Raw genomic sequence first — 23,512 nt, 5'->3', positions numbered from 1 at the left:
ATTTCATCCAGCGGGAAATTCTGTCGTGGAGCAATTAAATCGTGATTTAAAGCAATCCTTAACGGCCAGAGTTATAGGTACGGGTCGTAGTTGGCTAGTCCACCTTTATGGAGTACAAAGAGCACTTAATAACTTGCCTAGAAGGTCACTGGGGGGTCGTACTTCATATGAGTGCCTGTTTGGAACACGAATGTATGTTCCTGATCTGGATAGTCCTGGTGTGGAGGCGGCAGATACGCCCTTTGACATAAATGATCGTGTCACTGTTTTGCAGGATTTACAACAATTCCGTGAAGATAACTCTTCTGCGAATGCTGCCTCCTCAGGAATTAAGGACGAGCCAGTAACACCTACTGGTTGGATACCCAGGATTGGGGATCTAGTGCGTGAAAAGGTCGCAGTAAAGAAAGAATTTGGTCCTTCCTATCGAGCACCGGTCCCCGTGTTAGGGGTAAGCGGCACAAGAACTGTGATTTTACCGCCGCTGCGAGGGGCCAAAGGAAATCGCTTTGTTTCTATTGATAATGTCAAGTTACAACATGTGGCCGATTCTGCACAGCAGACCAAGAGGGACACCCAGTAGTTCCGGAATCCCTCTCACTACTGGGGAAGAAGTCCCGCTGCAGGTGATTTACACCGATACTGTTACCTCTCCGTGCATGGGGAGGGTGGAAGATGATCTTGCGATTGTTCCACAGACAACGATTAATTTTGAATCTTGCGATCAGGTTGCTGTTCGTTCAACTGATGTTGCTGAACATGTGGTTTATAGCGTACCTCGGCGAGAGCCTCCATCTGCTTCTATGTTCACAGTTGCACCTTTTGCAAGAACTGCCTCTGGCTGCTTCAATGACACTGATGATGTAATGTCCGACTCCGTGTCATCCGTGTCTTCGGTCCGAGGTCTACGTAATCTGCTATCTTGGCTCAAATACAATTATTTTGTTTTTCCTTGGAACTATTTGTGGTTTTTTATGGCCTTCATGACTATATTTTTATGGTTGGGGTTTGTGGTTACTTTTTTTCTAGTGATACATGGTCATTTTCTTCCTGATCGATCTGACATTGAACACGTCAACACTGTGCTGAAACCACATTTTTCGTCTCACATGGTTCGAAGAGATTTCTCCAATGTAAACATTTCTGCGATACCGATTCCGGATGGGATTGTGTGGGATAAAGTAATGTTTGATATATATGGTCCTACTGAATTGATTCAAATACCGTATGTCCTCAAGTTGTCAATGAATGATATTGTTATACCAGGCATTGTCTCTGATGATTGGGATGTGAAGACAGTAGATTCTATGCTATCAGACTTGCAATATTATACTGTTTATGATGATGAAGATGCTTACCAGTTTAGAGATAATCATGGTGACATGTTTTGCTACAACTATTATGGACACTATTTTATTCACAAAGCTAGTAGCCCTAAGTCCATTTTTAATTATGTGCAATGGGAACATTGTTCAACTCCTCCACAAGGAAGTTCGAAAACTTATTATGATAAATTTTCATATTTTTCTGGGCATGATCAACGAAATGCTAAGTCTTACTATTTCAAGGTTACTCCATATTCTAATAAGCAAATGTTGTTGACTGATACTAAATTGTTATATTCTAATATGTTTGTTTCTAAACTTTCAGTCGAAGGATATGAGTATTGGTTTAGGACTATTGATCTGAAAAGTGTTTGGGGAACAAAAAATTGGCAAATGCAAGGCAGGGACACATTATTTAGGGCGTGTATTATCCCTGTGCAAATGATTTTCCTCAATGACACAGTACAACAAACTAGTTGTCTAGGCTTGGCAACAATTAGAGAGTTGAATTTGCCTGGAATACCTGTCCCTTCCAAATTAAAGAACTGGCAGCACTATGTGAACGCTACTTTTGGTGAATTTACACATTGGGTCCAGAATGGTACGCTTAACACTTCATTGTTACATCCCGGCGGGTGGTTATTATGGCCTGTAGACACTAATGAGTGTCATCAACGTTTTGTCACCTCTTCAGGGGGGTTCAGGACTAGTAGGGCAGACCCTCGTTATGTTTCACCAGAGCATGCAGATATTATAACTACATACAGCATGGGAAATCTTTGTCAGCAATGGTTGAAGACGTCCATGCTGGATGCAGTTAAGTTACACCTCACGTTACTGTCTAACGATACTGATTTACAAGATTTCTTGTCAGGTCTTAGGGTACCACGAAAGAAGAGGTTCATATATGAGGTTTATAATGAGATTTGGAAACTTTCACAACAGGAGGCTGCAGCCCGATTGCGGCAGATTGATCAAGAAAATTTGATGAAAGCTTTGTCTGTTGTTGATAATGGCATACATACACTTTCTGACTGTGTTTACACGATTGATAACATTGTTTCCTCTGCTATCGACATTATTAAATCAGATATGTCTTCTTTATATCATGGGCAGAGTCAGACACGGTCCATCATGCAGCTGGGTTGGACTCTTCAGACCTTGAAGGCAGGTCGCGTTCCATGGCAGCATATTCGCCCCAAGGAGATTTTTGTCTCGTTTAATTTGACTCATCAACAACAACTGATGGCTAAAAAGGAAGCGACTTATGTTATGTTAAATATTGAAAAATTGGAGAAACTGCCTTTTACGGTGGCTGAGATTCCGTCAGCTGAATGGTTGATTCATGGAGTTATCAATATGCCTATTTCTACTCTACAATGTACTTCTTGTCTGAAACATATTCCGGTGGGTAGATATGAACTCTTGGGAGACAGTTATATACATGAGGTGTGGGACCTTCCCTTTCAGTACAGATGTGTCAATGGTTTGAGGGAGGTTTTTCTTAGCGGTAGCGAATGCGAAGCTTCTGTCAGCCATTCCATGGTTTGTAAACAGCTGTCCTTGCACGGAGCTTGTAATGCTTCGATTGCTAACTTAGCTTGTTATCTGAAGGGAGTTCCAGTCCCGGTAATTAAAAACACTTTCCAGGTGCTTTCTAACGGCAGTTACATTGTTCTCAACAGCGAGCGCTGCTGTGGCATGCGTGCCGGAATAGTTTACGTTGTCGTTGTCAGCAAGGCCGTTACGTGCTGCGGGAATGTGTTGTATCCCCCCACTCAAATTAGGGAGGTAGCGGACATCTGGCCTCATATTGCTACTTCCAAGGTTAATTTCGACAAGTTGAGTCGACTGAAAGCTTTATTGTTTCAAAAGCATGTAGCCCTTACATCTGCTAGCGAGACCTACGCACTTCAAGTGGCAAGGTCATCGGCAGAAATACAGTCCCTTTTGAATACTAACTTTCAGAGTCATTTTGGTGAACTTGTGGGACGTATATTTAATGCATCCAGAGCTACTGGTATTGCACATTTTTTCCAGGCCGTTGGTGTTGGTTTTGCTCACACCTTCTCTTCTATATTCGGTTTGATACCTTTGGCTATACATTCGATTTTCGGAAGCATTTTTGGGGGTTTCCCAATTACTTTGGCTTTATTGGCTGGGATTTTGCTGCTGTTGCTCTTCTTTCGCAATGGCTGTCCCACCGCAACGACAACCACTATTGCTGCTCCCATCAGCACAGCTGTGTCGTGAACGCATGATGCAGCATTTTGGAGCAACACTCTTGGGCTACTTGGAGTGTGACTGGTCTCTGTCATTCAGACCGGTCTTGGACTGTGTGCAACCCGTGTTTCGGTGCCTTTGGTGCTCGTTTGAACATGCACTGGCTCTCTGTCTCTCACTGTAGCGCCCTCCGGTGGTCGATCTTGATCTGTTGATGTTCCCGATTAGGGCTCATTCCCAGACTTGTGCACTTCGGTTGCGTTTGCTTCATGAGGCAGTTTATGAGATTCCCTTCCTGGAGGAAGATGGGTTTGTCTCCTTCATTGGCCCCGCACGGGGTGCCGCCCTGAATGGTTTTGGGGCTTTGGAACACACCTGCTCCATGATACTTTGTGGCGTAAATCTTCCGATATTGACATACATCGAAGTGGAGGAATTCCTTCTTTCAATTGCTTCCAGTTGAACAATTGGATTATTATTTTTTTCATACTAAATTGACATTATATAAAAAAAAATATATATATATATATATATTTTTTTGTTGCCTATCCTGTCTTCTGGACTTGTCGAAATGAATCTTTAATTTTAATGTTGCTTATATTGAGGGCATATTATTGTATTTTTAGAACCACTTGCTACCGACAAGGGGAGGGTGTAGTGTGGTTAGTTTTATATATTCTTTGCGCGTTAGCTTTGGGCATTGGGCCTTTGTGCATTTTGCCCTGGATATATTTTATTTCGTTTGCTAATAGCTTAGAGCCTCTGTGCACTTTGCTTTACGTGCTTTTATTTTTCTACGTACTGTTATTTTCAGATAGCCAGTTCTACGGTGTTGTTTTTTTATTCATATCACACTGTTTTGCATACTTCAGCACTGATGTTCTTCATAACACACTCACTCTGTGCTTCAGTCAAGGATATAGTCTGGTACATTGCCGATAGACGTGGTTGGAGTTTAGACTTGGCATTTCTGCGTATTTTGTGATCACGTTGACATATAGGTTATAAAATAACTCCTCTGCCCCAATACACGAGAGAGGGAGATTCCTACCAGGGAACCACAACTAGATGCTGACTGCCTCGTTGCAGATGCTGAACCAAGATCACAGGCCTTTGCTCAGGTATGAAGACTAATGTCTCTGCAGTGATACAGATAGGCAAGCTAGGCACTTAACATGCTGTGCTCTAAATAAATGAAGCAGAGGGAGAGTAGAAACTATAATATACAATGATTGCTCTATTTTTATGTTTTACTCTCCTGGTAACTATCTCAATCCTACTGTGTTGTATGGTTCTGGTTATCGTGGCTCATGCCTTATTCTCTAAAATACAGTCGTTTTATTAAAGCATTATATAAAACTTATACTGTCTTTGTCATTTGTATATGAGATCATATTGTGAATGAGAGAGTTGGTTTGGATCTGACTGACCACGACTTCCCTGAGAAGTTCCAAAGATGTCATGCGCTCGGCTGCCCAATCATCTCTTCCCCGTGGGAGAAATGAGGCACTGCTAGTTAGCCGGAGCAAAAAACGGATTTAGGGTGACATAGTTCTTTACACGTGGGTCAGACACAGTTCCCCCACACCGTTATAGATCCTGCCGCCTAGAAATCCAGTAGTCTCATTTCAGATAATGAGAGCCCACGCGACAATATAATTGCCACCACAAGTCTGCATCTTTATCAATTGTTTGGGAACATACATGTGTCAGTGGTCCTACATGATCTGTAAAAATACATCTGACATGGGCAATGTCTTCAGAGGGATTCCTTCCAGTTGCCATCTATGCTGCACGTCACCTCGCTGAAGAACTCAGCCGTTGTGTCACCACAGAGTCTGACCTAGAAACCTTGTTTCCAATGTAACAAGGGTTGGGGAGCGCTTCTCATGGACATGGTAATGGCAGATTAGGTGTATCATACCTAGCTCTGATTAGGTTGGAGATTAGGTTCCCTTTGCTAGGGATTTTACATCTTATGTTTATTATAAGATGGAGTTTGTTTTTTTATTCACACCTCTCAGTTTCACAATTATGCTTGTTTTACTGTTCATTATCCTAATCATTGCAGCTCATGCATTTTACCATCGATTGCATTCTTTTCCAGAAATATATTGAAAACTTTCCTGCATCTCCTGCATTACCTGTGTGTGACTGAGACTTGTTGCTAACACGAGAAAAGGATAACTTCCATTCCACCACAACTTCCCTGAGATGTCCATGTTTAAGGCTGCCAGAATTCACTTTTGCTCTTGGAGTTTTGGTGAGGTACTGCTTGTGAGCCGGGAGGTTTGGGCTGACAGTTGCGACTTGTTGTAGGTGGGACTCAGTCACCTACAAACAAAAGTGCTGTCATCCCTAAACCAGAAGTCTCGCCTAGGAGTGAGAGTCCAACTACAACATGGTGCCACCAATTGAGGGAGACATAGAGCGCACTATTAGTGTAATTTTTGGGGCAGAACTTAACTGTGATATTCTGTTCACAGAAGAGAATGCCAAAAAGGCTGAACACTTCCGTGAACTCCTACATGGAGAAGATGTAATTTTGCCTTCTTTCTGGAAGCAGTAAAAGAAGCCTGCGCTGTTAACTGGGCTTTGGCGCAGACACCTGCGCCTATACAGCAACCACGTAGGCTGGGATGAGGATTCCCCTTATCATATAACACCTATTGGGTCTGCATCCCAGCTTCAGCCTCAATATCTTGTTGAACAAGAGGCTATAGCTCCAGTGAGAGAGATCCTCACTCCGCTTGAGTACCTGTGTGCAAAAGAGCCCTGTGTCTCTGCAATGATTAACCTGTTATTCCCCCATGCAAAACCAGACCATTCATACAGAATATTCTTAGGTTACAGACACCTAAACAACTACACACACACCTCTGCAATACAAAACTCACACAGCACCGCACTAATTAACACCACAGGGTTAGATTTAAAGAGCCCCTTGCGCCACCTTAGCGCTGCCATAGCGTCATTTCTTTTATGCTTAGGCAGTGCTAAAGTGGCATTTTCTCCCATCATATTCACAAAGGGGCGCAATGCATGCATTGCGCCACTTTGTAAACCCTTGTGCCACATTATAACTGTGCCAGGCATAATGTATACAAGGGGGGCGTTGCCCCGTTAGGGGGGCCCAAAAAATGGCGCAAGGAAAACTTAGATTTCCTTGCACCAATTTTTTTCAGCACTTTTAAAGCATGCTCAAAGCAGGCGTTAAAAGGGGACATGCTATTATTTATAATGGGTGCCCTTCTACTCTGCATGAGTAGTGCCAACATTTTAAAAATTCTTGCAGAATACATCAATAGCGTAAAAAAAAAATGACGCTATTGACCCCTATTTTAAATACGGTGCACGCGTGGTGGGGGTACGCAAGGAAACTAGGTGCACCTCCACTTTTCTTAAATTTGCCCCATAGTGGTAAAAAAATACAAAACAACCTTGGATATTTTCAAAAAAAAATTCTGCCAAAACTTAGCGTATGAAATTTGGGACCTGAGTGCAATCTCATGTATGTCACCTTTAATGAGGGAGACACAGCGCCCATAGTATACAAATCACATTTTTACTCAAACGCAGAACAATGCGTTGCACCCACAGAAAAAAAGTCTGACTGCTGTACAGATGGTGGTCATTAAGGAGAGGCCACTTGCCCAATGGAAACATATTATTGTTGTTACGCCGGTGCCAGTCTTAAAGGCTTCCACCAACACAAGTGTTCCTAATGCTAAAGCATTACATTCACGTTGGATCAGTGAGCAAACTCCATGACTGCCACTGATGTTGACTACATTTTTGACCCAAAACTTCAAACATAAGAATTTCTCCAATATGAACAGGAGTACTCTGCACCTACTAACATCTTGCCACTTGACAGATACCACATGTTCATCTATACTTATGGTTCAACACAACAAGCTATAGGTACAAAACATCAATATTCAGCCGCTTGTGCAGCCGTGAGCGGAGTGATGAAGGATGGTCTATTCAACCCTAAACACATCTACACCCAGACCCTGGGGGACTGCACAGCACAGTTAACTGAGCTTAAAGCTCTTATCCTAGCAGTGGAATATATGGATCCAGGACACCTCACATTGATTGTGTGTGATTTGTATTATTGTGTACAGTCCTACAATGATTACCCCCATCATTGGCAGTTTAAAGGATTCAGAGACTCAAATGAACACCATCAAATGCAGACCTCTGTGGGTAAGTGTGGCTAATCTTAAGGATAAGCTACCAGATGCTCATGTTGAACATACATTCAGCCACCAACTTGTAGGAGTACACATTAATGGAAACACTTTGGCTGATGAAGTGGGCAAATTAGCGTAGGCTTATGTTGCTGTAGTGACTCGTTCTCATATGAGATTGGATAATAAAATTCAGGCTGTTGTTAAAGCTTTGGCTGAAGGCAAGCCTCTGTCAAAAGCATACCCTGCAAAATATTCCTACCATATCATTGCACAGAATGTCGCCTTTGCGACAATTCCTGGCTTGGGAGATCGACCAAGCAATAAGTCCTTTGTTGTGACACTTGACAGCATATAAAGGGCTTCAACATCAAACGCCCATCTCAGACATCCTTCTTAGTGTCCAAAATGCAAACTCAAAGTGTGTACCTGGACCATTGTGGTCCCTTACAACCTTTGCTGCATACAAATACATCTTAGTCACTGTTTATTCTTGTTCTAGATTCCTTTGGGTATGGCCAGGGCAGTCTGCTGAAGCTCAAACTGTTATAACAGACTTGCTGGTCTTTTTCAGTACATATGCAGTTTCAGCATTCCACTCTGACCAGGATCCTGGTTCTGTCTCTAGGACGTTCAGGGACGCCATGAGGATGATTGGTGTTGAACAACATTACTCTTCCCCTTATCATCCCAAAGATAATTCTATTGTAGAGAGGAGAAATTGTGACCTAAATCAGTCCTTAACAGTCAGGGTATTAGGTTCAGTCCGCAGTTTGCTCTATCACCTATATGGGGTCCAGAGAGCACTGAATATTCTTCCAAGATGGCCCTTGGGAAGTCGCCCTCCTTGATGGCCCAAGTACGGTGGCAGCAGACACATCTTTTCACATAAAAGAACATCTCACTGTCTTGCAGGAGCTTCAACAATTTAGAGATGATAATTCAACTGCCAGTGCTGCCATTTTAGGAATAATGGATTTGCCATCAACTTCTGCAGGCTGGATTCCTAAAGTTGGGGTATCTGGTTTGTGAGGCGATTGCTGTGAAGAAGGAATTCGGCCCATCCTACAGAGAACTGGTCCAGTCCTGGGAAACAAGGTACCAGAACTGTCAATCTACTACCCCTACGAGGTTGTAGAGGGAACAGATTTGTCTCTATTGACAACATAAAATTGCATCAAGTGGCTGATCCTGCACAGTAGACCCTCGAACTTCCTTGGGTATTCCCCGCTTCCATCTCACTACCCCATAGGATATACCTCTTCAAAGAAGAAACAACAACACTTCTGAATACAGCTTCTGCAACAATGCTACAAATGCCTCCTCGAGCATGGGGAGGATGTACAATCAGCGTCTGCTGATTCCGGATACCATCCAATTGCAAATGTGACATGTTCTATTCCCCCCCACACTAAAGATAAGAGTAGCAGAAATGTGGCCTCACATTGCGCTACTTATATAAATTATGACAAGCTGAGCCGACTAAAAACAAGTGGTGTTGATATCGGCCAGAGAGAGACATATGCTCTCCAGGTAATGAGATCATCAGCCAAGATACAATCCCTATTAGATACCAACTTCCTCAAGGACTTTGGATAGCTGGTCTTCAAAATATTCAATGCCTCAAGCACTGCAGGGATTGTACATTTCTTTAAGGCTGTTGGGCCTGGATTTGTTTCCATCTTCCAGATTATCTTTGGAGTCAGTTCATCAGATATCCATTCGCTCTTTTCAAGTGTGTTTGGCGGCTGTCCTGTGACTTTTTTGTTGATTGGTGCGATACTGCTGCTGTTATTTCTAATATGTAGCGGTTGTGCTTTCTAAGCTAAGCGGAGTAATGGAGCTACTACCAAGAGCCTAGCTGTGCCGTGATCACAAGGTACAGTTTTTTGGTGATCCGTTGCTGGAAGAATTGGAGCATGATGGGTCATTGTCATTACGACCAGTCCTGTGGTGCGTGCAACCTGTCTTTCATTGCACCTGGTGCCTCTTCAAGTGTCTATCATCAGTGTGTCTTGCTGTTCAGCCAGTGCCTCCTGTGGACAAGGAACTGCTGATGTTCCAATTGAGGGTTAATCCACAGTCGTGACCCAAGAGACTAAGGTTGATTCACTATGCCACTTATGAGCCACCACTTGTGAAATATCTGGCTTCATCAGGCACTATGGATGGCGCTGCCTTTGCAGGTGATCCTGCACTTCAGGATTCTATGCGCATCTGCTCTGTGGATCCGTCTGCCAATTCTTTGATGGATCTTACATCCAATGATGTGGACTCCTTTCAGTACGTGCTCCCATTTGATGACTTTAAAGACATTCTTCAAAATCATGATTATTGTTGAATGATTTGACCTTTGGCCTTTTTTAAAGTTGTTTCAAATGGGATTTTTGGTTGACAAGGGTATGCACCTAAGCCAGGAACAACCCACCACTCTAATCAGGGCGAGGAAGTTATACACCCAAGATAACACCGGCTCTCCCACTTGGTAGCTTGGCACGAGCAGTCAGGCTTAACCCAGAGACAATGTGTAAAGCGTTTGAACAAGACACACAACAGACGTGACACAATAAATACACCACAAAGGAAACACAATCACAGGTTATATAAACATAAGCAATATTGCATAAAACATCATTAGACCAAAAAAAACATACATCAGTAATACCCTGCTACAGAAGCAGTTGTCAGAACATCACACAAGTTACTAGTACTCTGCAAGAATAAGCAGTAGTCAGATTATCATTATCACCAAGTATGCACATATCAGAATAAACACATTGGGGGTCATTCTGACCTCGGCGGTAAAAGGCGCTTTCCGCCGGTCAGAAGACCGCCATAACACCGCCGCGGCCGCGGTAAACCGCCACGGTCATTCTGACCCGCAACTGGCAAACCGCCAAAAACCCGACATCCACAAAAGTCCGCCACACCAACGGCCAGCGTAAAACTGGCGATGACCAAACCTCCACCGTCACGCCAACAGAAATACGCCCATGCCATTACGACCCACAAATCCACGCGGCGGTCTTACAACCGCGGTATTCCATTGGCGGTACACACCGCCGCGCTCAAAATACACACCCCTTTACAAAACACTACCACATTGGACAATTTAAAATACACACACCTGATACACATACACACAACACTCCCACACACCCAATACAATATAAAACACACACCCACATCACCCTCAAACCCTTACGACAAACAAATCCGACAGAAGCCCAGAGAGAGACAACACAGAATAGAGAACCCCATCACACAGAGGCAAACCACACCATCACCCAAACAATATCCACGCACAAAACACCACACACCACCACACTCACCACACTCTACAACACATACACCACCCCACACCTCATCCACACCACCCCATGGCACCCCAAAGACACCCCAGGTTTTCAGACGCTGAACTCCGGGTCATGGTGGAGGAAATAGTTCGGGTAGAGCCCCAGCTCTTCGGGACACAGGTGCAGCACACCAGCATTGCCAGGAAGATGGAGCTATGGCAAAGAATAGTGGACAGAGTCAACGCTGTGGGACAGCATCCACGAAATCGGGACGACATCAGGAAGCGGTGGAACGACCTACGGGGGAAGGTGCGTTCCGTGGTATCAAGGCACAACATCGCGGTGCAGAAGACTGGCGGTGGACCCCCACCTACTCCCCCAGAATTTACAGCATGGGAGGAGCAAGTCTTGCACATCCTGCATCCTGAAGGCCTCGCAGGAGTAGCTGGAGGAATGGACTCTGGTAAGTCAAACTTTCACCACTTCATTCCCCCCACCCCACCTGCATGCCAAATCATACCCCCACCCTCACCCCCACCCCCATCACCCCAACTCCTTGCAAATGGCTCACCATCACAACCCACCCATCCCAACACCTAGCCCTGCATGCGTCCACAAAGCATGGACACCCATCACCAAAGCATGCCCTTTGCACATACACATCTCCCCCACAAGCCACCGTCACAAAAGCCCCCACACAGGAATGCAAGCACTGGGGTACACGGGCACCCACCCATTGCACGATATGGCACACACAGAAGCAATAACCATACTCCTATACCCCTGCAGGACCCGAACGCCACCACACCGCCCAGGAGGGTCCAGAAATGTCCATCCCACCCCCAGAAGAGGCCACCAGTGATGACAGCAGCTCTGTCTCCCTGGACCCAGATGACCAGCCCGGCCCATCGGGGACCTCAGGACAGTCGGTTCCCCTCACACAGTCACAGGCCACAGCAGACCTAACCCCCTCTGGGAACACCAGCACAGCTCCCACCCAGCGGGCCCATGCCTCTGTCTCCAGGACACGTCAGTCAGCGGTGTGTCCACCACTACAGGGCACCCAGGTTAACCCACCACCCCAACAACAACAGGGACCTGGCGGCAGTGGTAGTGGGCACACGGTCCAGGGGACAGAGGCCCAGGGAAACAGGGGAACTGGGAGGGCTGCTGTGCGACAGGAGGGGGACAGGCCCAGGGAACCCACTCTCCACGAGGCCCTCTCCTCCATCATGGGAGCATACCACCACTCCCAGGAGACGATGGCTACGGTCCTGGCCAGGTTCCAGGAGATCCAGGTACTGCAGGAGCAACAGTAGATGGGGTTCAGGGAAGAACTCTGAAGCATCAGTTCCGCAATGGGCACCATCGTCGGGGCTCTCAACCAGATTGTCACCACATTGCGGGACCATGTGACACCACAAAGGGCCCCTGTCACTAGCATGGACCATGAACAGGCTACCACCTCCGCCGGCGCTAGTGGACAGGAGGCCCCCACACAACAACAGGCCACCAGAACCCCACCCCCTGCAGAAGAAGAACCACCCCGCAAGTGGGGCCTGAGATCTCGGAAGAAGACAGAGTAGGATGCCAAGACCCCCGCCAGCAAATGATACCCCCTGATGTCATCCCACTGTCCCACATTGTCACCCTGTCCAACCTTAAACTGCCCCTGCTCCATCCTTCCACAGGCATATGGACAATGCACCTGTGAGACTGAAAATCTGGACTCTGTCATGGACATTCCTCCACCATCACCCATCACCGATTTTCAACCATGTCCCTAAATTGAGCACTTTAATAAAATCACTTATTGCACAAAAATAATCAGGAGTCTGCCTGTATTTTGAACAAATGTATTAGACATAACGGTGCCAAAATGTCCAGTTACATTGTGATGACAACATACCACTGTCACACAGCTGTAGTCCATGGGGAAACAAAGCAGAGGTCACGCAGTGGGGCCCACATCTCTGAAATTGGAAGGGAAAGTCACAACTCAGTTAACATACACTGGGGGGAAACTCAGACAGTAGAGAGGCAGGAGCTTGTAAGTAATTGTAAAATGCCGGTGTTGAATCTTACCTGTGTGTTATTGAAAATACTGTAGTATCACTGTGTCCCTGTTGTCTGTGTCGTCCCCGTCGTCTTCCTCCTCTTGACTCTCCACAGGCTCCACAGCTGCCACAACACCACCATCTGGACCATCCTCCTGCAGGAAAGGCACCTGGCGTCGCAAAGCCAGGTTGTGAAGTATACAGCAGGCCACGATGATCTGGCACACCTTCTTTGGTGAGTACATTAGGGACCCACCTGTCATATGCAGGCACCTGAACCTGGCCTTCAGGAGGCCGAAGGTCTGCTCGATCACCCTCCTAGTACGCCCATGGGCCTCATTGTACCGTTCCTCTGCCCTGGTCCGGGGATTCCTCACTGGGGTCAGTAGCCATGACAGGTTGGGGTAACCAGAGTCACCAATTAGCCACACACGGTGCCTCTGTAGCTGTTCCATCACATAAGGGATGCTGCTATTTCGCATGATGTACGCGTCATGCACTGACCCAGGGAACTTGGCATTTACATGGGAGATGTACTGGTCAGCCAAACAGACCACCTGGACATTCATCGAATGATAACTTTTTCTGTTCCTGTACACCTGTTCACTTTCTCTGGGGGGTACCAAAGCCACATGGGTCCCATCAATGGCACCAATGATGTTGGGAATATGTCCAAGGGCATAGAAATCACCCTTCACTGTAGCCAATTCGCCCACCTCAGGGAAAACAATGTAGCTCCGCATGTATTTCATCAGGGCAGACAACACTCTGGACAACACCTTTGAAAACATAGGCTGAGACATCCCTGATGAAATGGCCACTGTTGATTGAAATGACCCACTTGCCAAAAAATGGAGTACTGACAGAACCTGCACTAGAGGGGGAATCCCTGTGGGTTGGCGGATGGGTGACATCAGGTGTGGCCCAGCTGGGCACACAGTTCCTGTATAGTGGCTCTGTCAAGTCTGTAAGTCAGTATGACATGTCTTTCTTCCATTGTCGACAGGTCCACCAGCGGTCTGTACACGGGAACATTCCTCCATCTCCTCGCAAGTCCCAGCGGACGGTGCCTAGGAAGGACAACATGGAGCACAGAGTCAAGCAACCCACAGGTACGTTCACACAGCTTGCACAGTACACGATTCTCTATGCATTGAATGGCTTGTATGAGTGGCAATGCAAGGCCTAGGCCTGTGTGACGCAGTAGAATTTAAGCCATGTGGGCCCTTGAAATGGCGGCTGCCTGACCTGTGAAGTGTGACAATGAGATGTGAGGTCAACGCGCTGGCGTGGCACACCGTGGCGGTAGGCGGTCGAAGACCGCGGTGCAAAGCCACATTGGTTAACATTGAACCCTATGGGTTTCAGGAGCCAATGACGATGTGTGCCGGCGGTCGCGGTACGCACCGCCGCGGTACGCACCGCCGCGGGCGTGACCGCCATTTTCTATCTGCTTAATCACTCGAGACCTGATCATCCACAGGAGAGGACCTATACTGCAAGTGCTGCTATGACCTCGGTCTGGAAGAGACAATGGCTGCTGCGACTGGGGAAAGGGCCCCTGCCTTCACTTCAGAAGAATTGGAGAAACTCGTGGATGGGGTCCTCCCCCAGTATGCGCTACTCTACGGTCCTCCAGACCAACAGGTTAGTACACTGGGACCATGCTTTGTGGGCAATGCCTGGGTTGAGTGGGGTGAATGAACGATGGTGGGGAGGGGAGCAAATGAGGCATGCATCAAACAACAGATGAGAGCATGTGCCACATGGCAAGGGTGGGGATGGGGGGCCACTCACATCGAGCATGCAGAAAATGATGATATTTTATTTTCTCTCCCTGTACATGTCACATAGGTCAGCGCCCATCAGAAAATCGACATTTGGCGTGCCATCGCCAAGGACGTCCGGACCCTGGGGGTCCACAACAGACGGGGCACCCACTGCCGCAAGAGGTGGGAGGACATCCGCTGCGGGAGCAGAAAGACCGTGGAGGCTCTGCTGGGGATGGCCTCCCAACGTAGGAGGGGTGCCACTCGTCAATTGACCCCCCTGATGTCTCGGATGCTGGCGGTGGCCTACCCAGATTTGGATGGGCGCGTGAGGACATCACAGCAGACACAAGGGGGTGAGTACAAGCACATTCTGCTATCTTAGCGCGCAGTGGAGGTGTCTGGGTGGGGGAGGAGGGATGTGGGTATCCCTAGGCCAGGGCGCTTTCTGTAGGCTAGTCCCACCCGTAAGGCATGGCCCTGTGCCCCCGCCCTCCACCTCTGTAGGGTGCCAAGTACAGCTATCCATGGCCCTGTGTCACCTATGTGTGCAGTTGTCATCCATTGGCTTGTAGGCCAAGTCTCACTTTTTGAGTAGTGTACCCCAAGTGCGCGGCGTAGTGCAGGGGGCTTCTGTGTCTGTCCTCTCCGCCAACTGTGTTGCCAATGTATGCACTCAACATGTCTTTATGTTCCCCCCCCTTTTTTTCTGCTCTTCCTGTTCATGTGTGCATTAGCATCATCTGGCGGAGGAGAAGTGGCATTGGAGCACGAGGGAGCTGCATCTCACATGGCCCCGGAGGGCCATGCAACGGACTCTGATTTCACCAGTGAGACGGAGGGCGAGGGGGGCTCCACAACGGGGACACGTGGAGACATCAGCGACACAGACACGTCCTCGGAAGGGAGCTCCCTTGTGGTGGCGGCAACATCCGTGCCCACCGCAACAACAGGTACAGCCGCCACCCAGCGCACCAGCTCCGCCCTCCAAGCAGCCCCTCAGGGTTCGCCCCGTGCCCGCTCGCACACCAAGGCGGGCATCTCCTTCGCCCCAGGCACCTCAGGCCCTGCCCCAGTTACCCCTGCTGCCCTCAGTGAGGAGGTCATTGACCTCCTCTGGACGCTCATTGTTGGGCAGTCTACCCTTTTGAATGCCATCCAGGGTGTAGAAAGGGAGGTGCACTGGAGCAATGCATACCTGGAGGGCATTCATTCGGGTCAGGCTGCCCATCAGCGATCGTTCAACGCTCTGGCCTCAGCACTGACGGCAGCCATTGTCCCTGTCTCCTGCCTCCCTCCTCCAACTCCCTCCACCCAGTCCCACTCCCCTGTTACTCTGCCTATCCCAGACACACCTACAGACCAGCCTGCACACACCTCAACACCCAAGGTCAGCTCATCCAGACATAAGCACCACTCATCCCACAAGCATTCACACAAGCAACATCTACATGCAGACATACCAACAGCCACTGCCTCCTCTGTGTCCCCCTCCTCCTCGTCTCCCTCCTCCCTCCCAGTGATGTCTCCACTCACACTTGCATGCGCAACATCATCAGCCACTACGTCCATCACCAGCACACCCACCAGAACACTCCGCACACGTGCAGTCACCACCCCCACTGCCATTTACACGTCCCCTGTGTCCTCTCCCACTGTGTCTGTCACCCCCTCATCCAAACCACACAAACGCAGGCAGCCACCCACCCAACAGCCATCCACCTCATGACAGCCTCCGTCACAAGCACCTGCACCCAAAGACAGCACACTTGACTCTCCTACAACCACATCCTCTTTCTCCACTCCCATACCCACTGCACCTACCCTTCCCATTGCTCCTAAAAAGTTTTTACTCTCCAAAATTAACCTCTTTCCATCACCTGACCCACCCCCTCCATCTCGTAAGAGTCCAATCAGCACCTCAGCCACCACAACCCCTGGACCTACAAGGACCATAGTCCAGGGATATTGGAGTCCACCACCTTCAAGGGCAGCTACATCGGGCAGCAGTAAAGGGACAGCCAGCCCACCCCCTGGGAAAAAATCCAAAAAAGGCAAGGCCCGGCGCGAGAGGACAGAGACGGCAGCCTCCACAGGCACTACCCTGGCACCGTCAGGAAGTGGGGTGCCACCTGGCACATCTACAAAGGGAGGCAAGGGCCACAGAGACTCACGGAAGGATGGCAAGGGCAGCACGGCCGACAAGTCCGGCAGCAGGCGAGCTGCCCAGGAGGGCCCAACCAGCCCCATTCTGGGTGTGAAGGAGGGCCCCGCAAGCGAGAAGTCGGATAGCGAGTGAACACCATATATTGGCCGGATCTGGTGCCCTGGAGACACATGTCAAGCACCGCTGAACAGGGCCCTTCATGACAAGAACCGCTGAACAGGGCCCTTCAAGACAAGAACCGCTGAACAGGGCACCGCCGTCTCAGCAACCGCTGAACAGGGCCCTTCAAGACAAGCACCGCTGAACAGGGCCCTTCAAGACAAGAACCGCTGAACAGGGCCCTTCAAAACAAGAACCGCTGAACAGGGCCCTTCAAGACAAGCACCGCTGAACAGGGCCCTTCAAGACAAGAACCGCTGAACAGGGCACCGCCGTCTCGGCAACCGCTGAACAGGGCCCTTCAAGACAAGAACCGCTGAACAGGGCCCTTCAAGACAAGAACCGCTGAACAGGGCACCGCCGTCTCGGCAACCGCTGAACAGGGCCCACCAAGACAAGCACCGCTGAACAGGGCCCTTCAAGACAAGAACCGCTGAACAGGGCACCGCCGTCTCGGCAACCGCTGAACAGGGCCCTTCAAGACAAGCACCGCTGAACAGGGCCCTTCAAGACAAGAACCGCTGAACAGGGCACCGCCGTCTTGGCAACCGCTGAACAGGGCCCTTCAAGACAAGCACCGCTGAACAGGGCCCTTCAAGACAAGAACCGCTGAACAGGGCCCTTCAAAACAAGAACCGCTGAACAGGGCCCTTCCTCTCAAGCACCGCTCCGCTGGGCCCTTCCTCTCAAGCACCGCTCCGCTGGGCCCTTCATCTCAAGCACCGCTCCGCTGGGCACCGCCGTCATTGCACCGCTCCGCTGGGCCCTTCATCTCAAGCACCGCTCCGCTGGGCCCTTCCTCTCAAGCACCGCTCCGCTGGGCCCTTCATCTCAAGCACCGCTCCGCTGGGCACCGCCGTCTCTGCACTGCTCCGCTGGGCCTTTCATCTCAAGCACCGCTCCGCTGGGCCCCGCCGTCTCTGCACCGCTCCGCTGGGCCCTTCATCTCAAGCACCGCTCCGCTGGGCCCTTCCTCTCAAGCACCGCTCCGCTGGGCCCTTCCTCTCAAGCACCGCTCCGCTGGGCCCTTCCTCTCAAGCACCGCTCCGCTGGGCACTGCCGTCTCTGCACCGCTCCGCTGGGCCCTTCATCTCAAGCACCGCTCCGCTGGGCCCTTCCTCTCAAGCACCGCTCCGCTGGGCCCTTCATCTCTGCACCGCTCCGCTGGGCCCTTCCTCTCAAGCACCGCTCCGCTGGGCCCTTCCTCTCAAGCACCGCTCCGCTGGGCCCTTCATCTCAAGCAACGCTCCGCTGGGCACCGCCGTCTCTGCACCGCTCCGCTGAACCCTTCATCTCAAGCACCGCTCCGCTGGGCCCTTCATCTCTGCACCGCTCCGCTGGGCCCTTCCTCTCAAGCACCGCTCCGCTGGGCCCTTCCTCTCAAGCACCGCTCCGCTGGGCCCTTCATCTCAAGCACCGCTCCGCTGGGCACCGCCGTCTCTGCACCGCTCCGCTGGGCCCTTCCTCTCAAGCACCGCTCCGCTGGGCCCTTCCTCTCAAGCACCGCTCCGCTGGGCCCTTCATCTCAAGCAACGCTCCGCTGGGCACCGCCGTCTCTGCACCGCTCCGCTGGGCCCTTCATCTCAAACACCGCTCCGCTGGGCCCTTCATCTCTGCACCGCTCCGCTGGGCCCTTCCTCTCAAGCACCGCTCCGCTGGGCCCTTCCTCTCAAGCACCCCTCCGCTGGGCCCTTCCTCTCAAGCACCGCTCCGCTGGGCACGCCGTCTCTGCACCGCTCCGCTGGGCCCTTCATCTCAAGCACCGCTCCGCTGGGCTCTTCATCTCTGCACCGCTCCGCTGGGCCCTTCCTCTCAAGCACCGCTCTGCTGGGCCCTTCTTCTCAAGCACCACTCCGCTGGGCCCTTCCTCTCAAGCACCGCTCCGCTGGGCCCTTCATCTCAAGCACCGCTCCGCTGGGCACCGCCGTCTCTGCACCGCTCCGCTGGGCCCTTCATCTCAAGCACCGCTCCGCTGGGCCCCGCCGTCTCTGCACCGCTCCGCTGGGCCCTTCATCTCAAGCACCGCTCCGCTGGACCCTTCATCTCAAGCACCGCTCTGCTGGGCCCTTCATCTCAAGCACCGCCGTCTCTGCACCGCTCCGCTGAGCCCTTCATCTCAAGCACCGCTGGCCCATTGGAAGAAGGGGCAGGCCCAGATCAGTGTCGGGCAGGGCTACACGATACACTCTGGGCACCAAGACTCCTCCAGTACCAGTGGAGTCTGTCATCCACTTGAGAGACTATGGCTCTGCACTCCCCAGGATGGCACAGTGGGCAACCCACCCACTGTAGAGACTTGTGAGACTGTGGCTTTGCACTCCCCAGGATGGCACAGTGGGCAAGCCACCCAATGTAGAGACTTGAGAGACTGTGGCTTTGCACTCCCCAGGATGGCACAGTGGGCAAGCCACCCACTGTAGAGACTTGAGAGACTGTGGCTTTGCACTCCCCAGGATGGCACAGTGGGCAAGCCACCCACTGTAGAGACTTGAGAGACTGTGGCTTTGCACTCCCCAGGATGGCACAGTGGGCAACCCACCCACTGTAGAGACTTGTGAGACTGTGGCTTTGCACTCCCTAGGATGGAACAGTGGCCATGGAGGCCCCTCGTGGATCTGGCGTCGTGGACTCATGTGGCTGAGGTGCCCCCCCTTCCCTTCCCCCTGAGGTGCCTGTAGTTTTGCTATCTGATGCCCCTGCAGTGTTCTCTCCAATGGATTCGGGTCTCCTGTGTGGGCTTTGCCCATGTGTTGAGGACCATTGGCCCACGTACAATGACTGAAAGACAATTTTGACAGGACAATTTACATATGTGTATATAGTTATAGGATGTTCGAATTAATTTTTTACTTAGCCTTTCAATATATTTGAATTTCATGATCATATTATTTTGTCTTTGCATTCTTCTGGGGGGTTTGGGGGGTGTCACTCTGAGTTGTTGCTCTGCATTGATGTGTAGGTAGTTGGGGGGGGGGGGGTGTCGCGTATGTGTGTGCCCGTAATCTTTTCTCCTCCCCCCTCCCCTGTGTCGTAGGTGCAGTACTCACCGATGTCTTCTGCGCCGGCGTTCGTGCTCCTGGTAGAGGAGCAGGTAGACAATTGCTGGTAGGATGTGTAGTTCGGGTTCCATGCTGTCCAGATTCCTTGTGGAGTGTGTAGAGGTGAGCGTTTTCCCGTTTGTAGTCTGTTTCCGCCGTGTTTTTATCGGCGGGGCTCCCGCCCCGGAAAAGGTGGCGGATTGGTGAGTTGTGATAGGGTGGGCGGTACATTGACTCCCGCCTGTCTGTTGGCGGTGACCGCCGCGCTGTTTGTTTGTCCCGCCGTGGCGGTCGGAGTGTTAAAGTGGCGGTCTCTGTTGGTGGTTTCCGCCAGGGTCAGAATTCCATTTTTTTAACCGCCAGCCTGTTGGCAGGTTAGCCGCCGCTTTAACACCGACCGCCAGGGTTGGAATGACCACCATTATCAGCAATGCCAAGAAATCATCGTGAATGCACATAAAGAGCAATATGCACGTAATAAACATTTCCCTCCCTGTGTCTTGTCATCATAAAACCCTCCCTCCAAGGCATATACTGTAACCCCTGAAATTCTCCTTAGTTCAACACCAAGGGGCATAACAAATTACTCCAGGCCACAACACCAATGGGCATAACAAATCACTCCAGGTCAGGATGCACTGCATCCAAGAAGAGGGCATACCACATGTCCAGGGAATATCAGACATTCAGTGCTCCTCTTAGCACCTTCCCCACCAAGGTCACAGTGCATTTGGCTCTTCTATTAGAAGGTACAGTATATAGTGACTCCTTGTCCACTTACACTTATCACCGGAGCTCTTGTGCTCCTAACGTAGGTAGTGCTGGACTTTCTTTGTTAAATGGGGAGCAATAACATCTGCCCGACCACTAGGCAAATATGGTTCTTGGAGCTCTCTCCCACAGGATTTCCCCCCAGGTCCAGTGGTATGAGTGGTGGCATAAATGTAGGCTGCAGAAGTGCCTTCGTGCCTACTACACTCATTATGGTAATCTCTGAGAGTCTGTCTTGTTCTTGGGTAAAAGCGACAGGCGACAGAGGCAAGCTAATCATCTGAGGTGAGCCAAACAGCCACCGACCCTTGGTACCTTAGGGGCCGATCACTTGGTATCAAGTGAGGGCCAGTGACCAGCGCTCAGTTAATAATGAACACAAGGTGGAAGTATCTCTCGGTGGGGAGCCAGGCATGGGAAGCAAAAAGGGTGACTGACCGCAAACAAACGGCCAATGGCCAAGTAGTCTTTTCCTCGCAGCGGTCCATCCCAGGACAGTGGGCTGAAACACACTCTGTCTCACTACGGGTTGGGGGGAGAGACCTCACTCTGTCACCCCCCTCTTTCCAGAGTGCAGCCGCTACGCCGCAAGGAGAAATATGGTATTTTCAAGCCGAGCCTCCGGAGCTCGGCAGACAAACACTGTCGGGACGCACCTCTCCTCTCCTGCAGCCGTGCTACCCAGGCTCCAGGGGAAGCACATGATGGGGTGAGTGCAGCGGAAGTCACTCCCTCCTGTTCGAGCAACTTGTAGTTGAGCCAGCATAGCTCTCCTTTGTCAGTGCAGTAGCTTCCCTGCCCTTGCTTCTGGTCCAGGCAGGAGCTGCCGGTAGGGAGAGCAGACTTCCCTCAGCCTCTGATGATCCCAGGACGGGCGGTGATAGGGATCAAGAAAGAAGCGGAGTGCGACCGTCCTTGCAGCTCTGACTGCAGGAATGTGGGCCTGCTGGTGACAGTAAAGCGCTCACATGCTCTGTAAATAAAAAGAAATTAAGAAATCTCCATGCGCAGGGTACAGAACAAAATAACAGGAGACACTCAACACGCAGATTACAAGGGCACGCGGTGAACCAGGAAGTTGCAAAGCAACATTAACCCTGTGTCAGCCCATAGGAGAACATTGGTGGGGAAAGCACAAGGCAGGAGGCCAGCACAGCTAAATAGGTTTTGGTTCCTCTTGGCAGCCCAACAGGGTTGAGGGAACCCCAAAGTCATAGAGCAGCTGGCAGATCAACAAGCAGAAAAGTAATCCAGATGAGTCCTTTGTGCCATCCAGCGGAATCCAGGCAGCAGGACAACAAACAGAAGAGCAGTCCAGATGAGTCCTCTGGTGCCATCTGGCAGTCCTTCTGACAGAGGTTCAGTCCCAGTTACAAAAGTGCTCTACAAATGTGAGGGACAACCCCCTGTACTTATACCCATTTTGCACAGCTTCTACAAAAGGGAAATAGGGAACCAGTAACAACCTGTTCCAGGAATGTCCCCTTTCTCCTCTAGCACTGGCTTCAGACATCAGCAGGCAGGGGGCAAATCAGCCCTTTGTGTGAGGCCACCTACCCCGTTAGGCACCATTTCTCATTACCATTAAAACCTTACCAAAAATGCTACCGCCACCCCATGTTGATTTAACAACAAAATACAATAACTTATGAAAAACTACATGGGCTGTTTGTCATTACTAGGACATGTAGTACTTAGAGACATATGTTCTACCTTTTACATACACAGCACCCTGACATAGGGCTAGCAGGGGCCTACATTAGGGGTGACTTATATATAGTAAAAGGGAAGTTCTGGGATTGACAAGGAAATTTAGATGTCAGGTCCCTGTGGCAGTAAACTGAGCATGCAGGCTCTGCTGGGGCATACCTGAGACAGATTTGAAAGGCTGCTTCTGTGGGTAGGGCAAGCTGTGTTGCAGGCCCACTAGTAGCATTTAATTTACAGGCCCTGGGTATAGAGATACCACTGTACAAGGGTCTTAGAAATACATTAACCGCTTCTGTGCCTTGGAAGAGGTCACCTCGTCCAAGGCTACAGTTCCAGTGTGCCTTGGACGAGGTCACCTCGTCCAAGGCACAGGAACTGGGGGGAGCGCTAGCACTCCCCCCCTTTGCACTGGCGGGGATGGAAGGGGAAGCCCTTCCCCTTCCACCCCGACCCCCATCCCCCCCACCCCGCCGTGACGTCAGCGCCGAGCATGCGCTGATTTGTCACAGGTTCTCCCCCTTCGCGCTGGAAGCTCTGCTTCCAGCGCGATTGAAAGAGAAATGCTCAGCATTTCTCTTTCAATCACGTGGGGGAGGCCCGGAGAGGCTTCAAAGGGAAGGAAATGTATTTCCTTCCCTTTGAAGTGTCTCCATGCGTTTCAAAAGCCGGATTGCTTGCAATCCGGCTTTTGAAACGCCCACTAGACACCAGGGATTCTTTTTTTTTATTGAAATAGATATAAGGCAGCGACCCCTTGGGCAAGGGTCGCTCCCAATGGGGGGCATTTTTTAGGAAGGCCTT

This window comes from Pleurodeles waltl, chromosome 8, assembly GCF_031143425.1.
Source record: "Pleurodeles waltl isolate 20211129_DDA chromosome 8, aPleWal1.hap1.20221129, whole genome shotgun sequence".
Lineage (NCBI taxonomy): Eukaryota > Metazoa > Chordata > Amphibia > Caudata > Salamandridae > Pleurodeles > Pleurodeles waltl.
Note: the sequence above shows the minus strand (reverse complement) of the source record.